Raw genomic sequence first — 8,981 nt, forward strand, 5'->3', positions numbered from 1 at the left:
AAGTCACGTACCAGTGGCATATTTTGGGGTGGCATGTGGCTTTTTTTTTTTTTTTTTAAGATTCTATTCTTTCCTGACAGACACAGGCCGAGGGGAAGCGCAGCGCGGGCCTCGATCCCGGGACCCCGGGGTCACGCCCTGAGCCCCCCAGCGTCCCTCCCCGGGGGCAGGCTCTGAGTCCCTCCGAGTCGGGGGCTGGTGACCGGGCCGTGGGCCCCGCGGGGTTGTGCAGGCGGCGCCGTGGGTGGGCGGCAGGGGCGCGGCTGCGGGGGGGCTCTGCGCTGGGGGGTGGCGCTGGAGGCCGTGGTCGCCCCGGACGGAGCTTGGCCCGACGCACGCTCGGCTCCCACGGGCTGGAGCCGGTCCCGCGCTGCCGACCGGCGTCGGCTCACGGAGGCGGGTCCCTGGCAGCTGCCGTCAGGCCTGGGCTGGGGGACTGCACGCCTGCGGGTCCGGGAGGCCCGAGGCTCCGTCAGGCCCGAGGCTCCGTCAGGCCCGCGCGCCTCCGTGAGGCTGAGGAGGCACCGTGAGGCCTGAGGAGGCACCGTGAGGCTGAGGAGGCACCGTGAGGCTCGCGGCTCCGGGAGGCCTGAGGAGAGGCACCGTGAGGCCCGCGGCTCCGGGAGGCCCGAGGTACCGTCAGGCCCTGTTGTGCCCAAGATCATGAATCCGGGAACCCCCGAGGAGCCGACACGGATGCAAACTCCCGAGGGTTTAGTCACAAGCTCGAGCCTGGGTCCAAGCGCACCCGACGCAGCGGGGCAGGGACTCGGACCCCGAGACTCAGAGGCGCAGCAGCTTATGGCGGCCCGTGGCCCACGGGATACGCAGGAAGTTGCGCAGTCACGTCGGTCCGCACGCAGGCGGCCGATTGCGTCACCGCGTACCTAGAGGATCCAGGTGAGCGGGCCTGTCCCTGAGCCGGCGTCCGATTAGGGTGTGCCCCGGGCTTGCCTAGGGTGGGGCAGTGCCCTACGCAGGTGGGCAGAGGCGGGGGCAGCACCAGGTGGAGTCAGTCCTGCTCTGCTTGTCCAGGGGGGGGGGGATTTTGTTAAATTTCCTGGTCCCACAGCCCGAGGCTCGGTCAGGCCGAGTCACCGTCAGGCCTGAGGCACCGTGAGGCCCGCGGCTGGTCAGGCCCGCGGCTGTGGGCGGCCAGTCCCCCCCCGGGAAGCGCTCCTGAGGAGGGGCCGCGGGCCGCCCGCCCGGGCTCGGAGGCCCGTCACCGCCGCGTGTGTGGACGGCCCCGGGGGGGTCCGCCCGGGCGGCACAGCTCCCGCGGAGTCCTGGGCGGCTGGGGCGGCTTCCCGGGGTCCGCCCCGCGGCCGGGAGGGCGAGGACAGCGGGGGTGGGGCCCGGGCGCTCCCCTCCGGCTGCTCCGCGGGGGGCACGGGGCGGGCCTCCCAGCACGGGCGGGGGCTCCGGCCCACAGGGCCCGGCCTCGGCGTCCGCCCGCACCGCCCCGGGCCGCCCGCGCGCCCTCACGCGCACCCTCGCCGCCCCGAACGAAGACCCCGGGCCGTCCTCAAGCTGTTGGTTGGCTTTAGTTTTTTATTTTATTTTTTTAAGATTTTATTTATTTATTCACGAGACACACACAGCGAGAGAGGCAGAGACCCAGGCCCCACGCGGGAGCCGCCGCGGACTCGATCCGGGCCCGGGGTCACGCCCTGGGCCGAAGGCGGCGCCGTTGGCTCGTCTTAAGAGCTGAGCGCAGGCCCATGTCCTGAGCAGTCCCCAGGTGGGCTCTGTGCTGGCTTCACACACTTTTACCGCGATAGTGCACGAAAAGATGCTTTCCCTCCTGCCTGTTTCCTGGTTTTTAGATATATGAATCACGAACCTACCTTTTGCTTTCCTTTTGTTTCTGTTGGGCAACTTTTTTTTTTTTTTTTTTTTTTTTTGAGAGAGAGGGTCTTAAAGATTTTATTTATTCGACAGAGAACACAAGCGGGGGAGCAGCGGGGAGGGGAGGGGGAGGCGCCCGACATGGGACTCAATCCCAGGACCCGGGGATCCGACCTGAGCTGAAGGCAGGTGCTTAGCCAACTGAGCCACCCGGGTGCCCCCCCCCCCCCCATCAACTATTTTTGACAACTTCTCTGGTACTATAACATGGTCACTCTAATAAAGAAAATAGGCACATAGAGATGACTGGTGTAACCCTCTCCCCTAATCCCTTACCGATACAGGAGACCCACTCACCCCCCTACACGCATGGTAACTGTTGTGCCCAAGATTGCGAATCCGAGAAACCACCAAGGAGCTGACACCGATGCAAGAGCACGAGGGTTTATTAGCGAGCTCGAGCTTGGGTCCAAGTGTGCCCGACACAGCGGAGCAAGGACTTGGACCCCGAAGTGGGTTACAGCTGGGTTTTTTAAAACTTTATTTTTTTATTTATTTTTTTATGATAGAGAGAGAGAGGCAGAGACACAGGCAGAGGGAGAAGCAGGCTCCATGCACCGGAAGCCCGACGTGGGATTCGATCCGGGTCTCCAGGATCTTGCCCTGGGCCAAAGGCAGGCGCCAAACCACTGCGCCACCCAGGGATCCCCACAGCTGGGTTTTTTATAGGCTGGTCTAGGGGATTTCCAGAAGGGGTGGAGGAATTCTAAGATGGGACTTTCTTCCAGGGGCGTTGGGCTCTGTTGTCTTTGGGATATGGGATTACCTGCCGAGAACATTGAGGACATTCTGCAGTTTTTCCCCTTAAAGTTCAGCTCTTATTCACAGGGAACTAAGATGGCTGTACTTGTGCTAATGCTAAACTTGAGGTGGGATGGCCTTAATTTTTCTCGGCCTCCACAAACAGTGCTTTTTTTTAATTTGTAGTGACTTCTTGGCATAGAAACATCAAGTCTTTTTATGTGAACTAATTTGTAATAAGGGCAACATTAGGGACAGGAAAATTAGAAGAAAGTAGACCATAAGGATCCCTGCAAGCATATTAAGGATTCTAGAACACTGGGAAGCCACTGAGGGCCTTGAAGCAGGGAACTGAATGCAGTCCGGTTTCTGGCTCATTGGCTCTGTAACTCTGACATTCAGATCAGTGGTGTGAGCTGGAGATCTAAATTTAGGAGGCCTCGGTAAGTGCTTAGAACCTGAAGCACTGGGATCCCTGGGTGGCGCAGCGGTTTGGTGCCTGCCTTTGGCCCAGGGCGCGATCCTGGAGACCCGGGATCGAATCCCACATCGGGCTCCCGGTGCATGGAGATAGAGCCTGCTTCTCCCTCTGCCTGTGTCTCTGCCTCTCTCTCTTTCTGTGACTATCATAAATTAAAAAAAAAAAAAAAAAAAAGAACCTGAAGCTCTGGGAGTAAAAAAGAAAACTTAGAGAAGAATATATAGTGAAAAATCACAAAATTCATAGGACTGGCTGAGAAGCTGCCAGAAGACTGAGGAGCAGGGACTAGCTAGGAAGGAGGATGGAAGATTATTTTTCCTCCCCTACCTACAAGTGGAGGGGTCCAGAAATACAAAATTGAGAACCACGGTCTTAAAGCTTAGAAGGAAAGAGAATGGAATACAGACCACAAGAGGAATATTTGGTCTTTAACCTAGACAGGTGATTCCTTAACTTAAAAAAAAGGTAAAGAGGATGAATGGTGTGGTGTCTAGAGGGTGCCTCTCCATCGGATGTGGGCCAACGATTGATTGGGTGGTGGGAGGTGAAAGTTCACCAGACAGAATGAAGGAGAGAGAACTTTCTTAAATACACCTCAGGGGAGCAGTGAGCAGGACCCCAGAGGAGGGGCTGTCTGCAACAAGCCAGTGGGTGGGGGCTGCATTTAAAGGGGGAGGATGAGGAAGCATGGCGACCGATGGAATCTTCCAGTTTTTGGTGACTGCCCAGGTGTAAGTAGCCCATTGGTCAGTTAGGCTTATGTATCTTTTTTTTTTTTTTAAGATTGATTGATTGATTTATGATAGACAGTGAGAGAGAGAGAGAGAGAGACAGGAGGAGGGAGAAGCAGGCTCCCTGCAGGGAGCCGGATGTGGGACTCGTCCCGGGACTCCAGGATCGCGCCTTGGGCTAAAGGCAGGCGCTAAACCGCTGAGCCACCCAGGGATCCCCAGCTTATGGATCTTTTTAGGTGGGTCACCTGATGGGCCTGTCGGTATTTGGCCAAGGGGGGGCCCGTGGGCCCTTTCTGCATGCCACCCCTCAAGCCTATTTGCCCACAAGTGGCCTCTACAGATGGGATGAGATTTGGGGCTTCTAAACTCATGAGAGGTTGAGGGATTTCCTATCTGATAGACTATATTTTAAACTACATAGTTACATTTTTATCTACATATTCATTACAATGTTTTTCTTGATATAATTACTGTAAGACATTTAAAATTTTATGGGTTCTGCGTTTCAAGTCATGCTTAGTCATGGATGTGCCAAAATTATAAAAATGGTAGTCAATTTAAAATATATATATATTTTATGTATTTTTTGAGAGAGAGCATGAGCAGTGTTGGGGCAGAGGGAGAGGGAGAAGCAGACTTCCTGCTGAGCAGGGAGCCAGACTCCCAGGACCCTGAGAGATCATGACCTGAGCTGAAAGCAGGCACTTAACTGATTGAGCCACCCAGGTGCACCTCTGATATTTTCTTAACATTTTTATATTAAGGTTAATGTTATATATCAACCTGATTGGACATGGGGTGCCCAGATTAAACGTTTCTGGGTGTGACTGTGAGGGTGTTTCTAGGGGAGATTAGCATTTGAGTCAGTGGATGGATACAAGAGGATTGCCCTCCCTTATGTGGGTGGCCTTCATCCCACCTGTTGAGGGCTTGAATAGAATAAAAAAGGCAGAGGACAGAGGAATTCACTTTTTTTTTTCCTGCTTACTTGAACTATATCTCTCATTTACCTTTGGATTCACCACTGGCTTTCTTAGATTTCTGTTTGTAAACAGCAGATCACCAGCCATTTCCTCATAATATGTGTGGCTTCTGTATTTATATATAGGTATCTCCTTTCTCTCTATATAGATAATATATATTGATAATATATACTATTCTGTTTTCAAAAGTATGAAGTATATTAGTCAGGGATCTTCAGAGGGACGGGATAGATATCTTCTGTTCCCTGACTAATAAATCTATAATGTGTTAGATCTAAAGTAGATCTAAAGTAGAACACTATCATAAATATATGCTCCTTAAGAAAATTCAAGTGTTATAGGAATATATAATTTAGAAGATGAAAGACTGGGGCGCCTGGGTGGCTCAGCGGTTGAGCCTCTGCCTTTAGCTGAGGTCATGATCCCCGGGTCCAGTCCCACGTGGGGCTCCCTGCATGGAGCCTACCTCTCCCTCTGCCTGTGTCTCTGCCTTTCTTTCTCTCTACATCTCTCATGAATAAATAAATAAAATCTTAAGAAAAAAAAAAAAAGAAAATGAAAGACTAAGTCCACAAAAGAACCCCTGTAATCATCTAACAGAATTGGCATGTATCCTCCACCGTCTTTTTTTTTTAAGATTTTATTTATTTATTCATGAGAGACAGAGAGAGACACAGGCAGAGGGAGAAGCAGGCTCCATGCAGGGAGCCTGATGTGGGACTCGATCCCGGGACTCCAGGATCATGCCCTGGGCCGAAGGCAGGCACCAAACCGCTGAGCCACCCAGGGATCCCCCTCCACTGTCTTTATTATATAAAAGTTATACATGCGTATACTTCAAAGCCAAAAAGTTCTTTTTCTTTTTTTTTTTTATATTTTTTTTAAATTTTTATTTATTTATGATAGTCACAGAGAGAGAGAGAGAGAGGCAGAGACACAGGCAGAGGGAGAAGCAGGCTCCATGCACCGGGAGCCCGACATGGGATTTGATCCCGGGTCTCTAGGATCGCGCCCTGGGCCAAAGGCAGGCACCAAACCGCTGCGCCACCCAGGGATCCCAAAGCCAAAAAGTTCTATACAACTTAAAAAAACTGCATTCTCTAGCCTGCCTGACTACTCTTTTCTCAGAGATAACTACTTCTAGCTCTTCAGAGCATCTTTTGGTATTTATCTCCATATTTCTTAATAATGTTCTTCTATTGCTACTTGTTTTCTCAGGTTCACCCACTGTCTACCAACCTCTACCTCTCCATCCCAACGACACACGTGCCGTCTTTTTTCTCCAAACCTCCCATTTAGTTTTACTTTATTTTTTGTTAACTGAATATTCAGTTTAAGTTATGAGAGTGAATGTTCTGGTGACTTTTTTTTCTCTGATCGCTTTTCCTTTTCTACTCACGTTACTTTTTCTCAAGTTAATCTTCCTCCTTTGAGGTTAGTGTTCTCTGTATTATTTATTACTACTTGTTAGTGCACAAACTGCTGATTCTCTGTGTCTCTCAAACACCAAGGAGGACATGATTTTTTTTGCCCTGAACACAGGCAAGTATGGTCTTGCCATTTACTGAAATGGGGAAGATCGGTGGAGCAGGCTTGGGGTAGGGAAGATCAGGAGTTCAGTTCCGAACATATTAATTTTGAACTGTCTGTAAGCTATCCAAGTGTCAGCCATACAATTGGACCAGCAGTTCCGGAGTTGAGGAGAAAGTCTGGCAATATAGTATTGGGGAATTATTTAGGCAGTGATGCTGGATGGAATCAGAAAGGTGTGCAAACAGATGAGAAGAGGGCCCAGGACTGAACCCCAAGGCTCTCTGAACCTTGAAAATTCAGGAAGTTAGAAACTGGGTTTCAACCAGAATGCCAGCCATAGCTTATCTCTCCAGATTTCAACTAAAAACCTGGACAAAATACAAATGCAATTATCTGAGTCCTCCAAAAAGTAAATAGTGGCAGACAGGCTGGGTGGGGAAGTTATACCTGAAGAGCGACCGGTAAGGTGGTAGTGACTTTCCTGGGACTTTTCCCTTTTTATCTCCCAGGGGTAATGTGAGTGAGATAATGAATCAAAGACAGTAGAAACTCGGAGAGCAGTCCATCTTGTGAGAGGACCAAGAAAAAGACCCCAGAGAATGTGATTTCTTTTTCTTTTTCCTTCTCTCCCAGTTCTGCCCAGAAGCCAGACCTAACTCTAATTGGAGATCTGCACTCCCAGGCAGTGGGAACCAGGAAAAGGTACCGTTCCTTGCAAGGTGTGGTGGAGGATCCCCCTGTTATTTTTCTCCCTTGCTGCTTTGTCCATAGTGTAGGCCCATTTGTTCAGAATGGCACAATTACACAGGATGTTAAATTTGCAAGAAAACCCCAGCTATCTGGCCACAGGTAATTCGAAAAGGGAGTCAGAGTGGGGAGGAAAGGAGGAGACAACTGGAGAAGGGAATTCCCTTTCTGTGACTATTTCCAGCCTCACCCTACAGAGCTGAGCATAAGGGAACAACCCGAAGAAGCAAAGCAAATGCTTTGAGAAATGGGACTACAGCGTAAACCCCTAGGAAGTCCCAGAGTACTCCTGAGTTGCTCACACAAGGGGCAGATAAATATAAAAAGAACTCTTAAAAACCAGCACTAAAAAAGCAGGCAACCTGGTAAAAAAAGGGATAAATTATTAGAACAGGCATTTTATCAAAGAACACAAACAGATGGCAAATAAGCACACGAAAAGATGCTCAAGATCGTACATTCGTCACTGGTTACATGAAAATAAAGAACACAGTAAGTTACTACTATACACCTAGTAAGAAGAGCTAAAATTTTTCAAAAGTTATAATTCAAGGACTGGCAAGTATGCAGAGAAACTGGAATTTTTATTGTACTGCTGGTAGGAATGCAAAATGGTCCAGTTATTTTGGAAAATAGTTTGGCAATTTCTTATAAAGCTAAAGGTATACCTACTATATCGCTCAGCAATCTCTCCCATAGGTATTTACCCAAATGAAATGAAAACATCAGTTAAATGAAGTTCACACAAAAACGTTAATGCAAATGTTTCCAGCACATTTATTCATAGGGAGCTTCAAACGGGGAGCAACCCAAATGCAACGGATAAACTGTGGTATGCCCTGGGAACACCACTCGGCAAGAAAAAGGGACGAACTACTGATCATAACATACATGGATCCCAGATGCATTACACTAAGTGAAAGCAGACGGACCTAAGGGCCACGCACTCTATGATTCTATTTATATGACATTCTGGAAAAGACAAGACTAGGCAGATGGCAAACAGGTCAGTCTTCGTCAGTGGTTATTAATCAGGGAAGGGTTTAATTCCAAAGGGACTATAGAATTTGATATTTTGGGGGCAAAGGCTGATGAAGTTATTTATCTTGATTATTGTAATGCCTTCCTATTGCTGCTGTAACAAATTACTCACACATTTGTGGCTAGCACCCCCCACCCTCACCTCATCTCAGCCTCCCCTGTCAACCTATTACTCTTGTGGTATTGGTCATACAACTCTCGCTGCACTTTTTTCAAAAGTCACAGAGCTTCACACCAACAGTGAATTTGGCTGTATGTAAATGTTAAAACTGGGTCTAGAAAACGGGGAACCAGCAGAGGAGACTGAGAAGAAATTACCAGGAAGGTGAGAAGGAGCCAAACGTTCGTGGTGCCCTGGAAGCCAGGTAAAGAAAGTGCATTAGGGAGGGCATGAACTCGGATGTGATTGCTGAGATCCAGCATGGGGAGGGGTGCGTACTGAGCAACATGGAAGCCTCCAGTCAACTACTTGACAGCAGGAGTTTCTGGGGAGCAGTGGAAGCAAAAGCCAGAGAGGTGTGTGGGTTCAAGAGAGAACTGAAGAAATAAAGACAGTTAACAAAGACCAGTGCCACTCAAGTAGCCAGTCCTTGAACCATTACCGGAGAGTTACTGGTCCTGTAGGAGATCAGGAGAACACACAGGGTTTAAACTAACAACCTGGACACCTGGGGGGCTCAGGGGTTGAGCATCTGCCTTCCGCTCAGGGGGTGACCCCAGGGTCCTGGGGTGGAGCCTCATGTCCCTCCAGCTCTCTGCTCAGTGCGGAGTCTGCTTCTCTCCCTCTGCTCCACGCCCCCCCCCCCCCCCCCC

Source organism: Canis lupus, chromosome 15 (assembly GCF_011100685.1).
Source record: "Canis lupus familiaris isolate Mischka breed German Shepherd chromosome 15, alternate assembly UU_Cfam_GSD_1.0, whole genome shotgun sequence".
In the NCBI taxonomy this organism is placed as follows: Eukaryota; Metazoa; Chordata; class Mammalia; order Carnivora; family Canidae; genus Canis; species Canis lupus.